Source organism: Zingiber officinale, chromosome 9A (assembly GCF_018446385.1).
Source record: "Zingiber officinale cultivar Zhangliang chromosome 9A, Zo_v1.1, whole genome shotgun sequence".
In the NCBI taxonomy this organism is placed as follows: Eukaryota; Viridiplantae; Streptophyta; class Magnoliopsida; order Zingiberales; family Zingiberaceae; genus Zingiber; species Zingiber officinale.
The window spans coordinates 91,890,430-91,891,911 of record NC_056002.1 but is presented as its reverse complement, the minus strand read 5'-3'; positions in this window follow the sequence as shown (position 1 = coordinate 91,891,911).

Sequence of the window (1,482 nt, the reverse complement as noted above, 5' to 3'; positions counted from 1 at the left end):
GCAACATCCTGATCGGTCTGCAGACCGATCAGGAAAGAAGCCTTCGCTTCTGTTCCATCCCTGATCGGTCCATGGACCGATCAGGGAACCTCCTGATCGGTCCGGGGACCGATCAGGCTTTGTGCTGATCGGTCCCCAGACCGATCAGCCCCTCTTGCGCCTCGATCCTGTTCGGCTTCTGATCGACTCCTGATCGGTCACCAGACCGATCAGTTAACACACAGTATGCTACTGATGTGTTACTGATCGGTCACCAGACCGATCAGAATATTCTCGGTATCACTGGATCGATCTGGTGATCGATCCAGCTCATGGTTTTCGCCCAAACCAAGTCCAAACCAACATCCGGTCAATCTTGACCTGTTGGTACATTGCGCCTAGCATCCGGTCACTCCCTTGACCTGCTAGGACTCCCCGCTAAGTGTCCGGTCAATCCCTTTGACCCACTTAGACTTTTCTCTCCGTACCAAGTATCGGGTCACTCCTATGACCTACTTGGACTTCCCATCACCAGATGTCCGATCACCCTCGATCCATCTGGATTTTCCCTTGCCCGGCTTCACTTACCAGGACTTTCACCTGGCTTCACTCACCAGGATTTCCACACTGCCTAACATCCCAGTTAGGACTTTCTCACTGCCTGGCTTCACTCACCAGGACTTTCCAACTGCCTAACATCCCAGTTAGGACTTTCCCACTGCCTGGCTTCACTCACCAGGACTTTCCAACTGCCTAACCTCCCAGTTAGGACTTTCCCACTGCCTGGCTTCACTCACCAGGACTTCTCCGTGCCAAGTCTCCATACTTGGACTTTTCCCGTGCCAAGTCTCCATACTTGGACTTTTCGCGTGCCAAGCTCCCTGCTTGGACTTTTCCAGTGCCAAGTCTCCATACTTGGACTTTTCCAGTGCCAAGCTCCCTGCTTGGACTTTTCCCGAATCAGATCAACCAGGTCAACCTTGACCTACGGTTGCACCAACAACCTCCCAAACATCTATTCTTGTCCCATATCAAGAATAGAACTCTCTCACGAGTGTCAAACATCAACATGCAACTCAACTAGGTCAACCTTGACCTAAGATTGCACCGACAATCTTCCTAAGTCAAACATCAAAATACAACTCGAGTCAAGTCAACTCGAGTCAGGTCAACCAGGTCAACCTTGACCTAAGGTTGCACCAACACACAAGTCTCCTCCTCAAGTCTAGTCGAAGGAGGTTGCAAGTCCAACTAACTAGACAAGCTATGTCTTAGGTGCCTCTGTCTCTGAAGCCCGATCTGCCCCAATGCTATAATATTCGATCGGACTATGCTAGGTGACCCACAAACCAACGCCGCTCAGCCACATTTTGTCGTTGTCTGGTTCAATCCAGTGACGCACCCCTTGTGACGACCAGACTTGTTACTTGTGCCGATCGGGAAGATGAGCAACAATACTTCGCAAATTGTCTTCCGTTATGCATTTCCTAGGGCGAGTCCGGC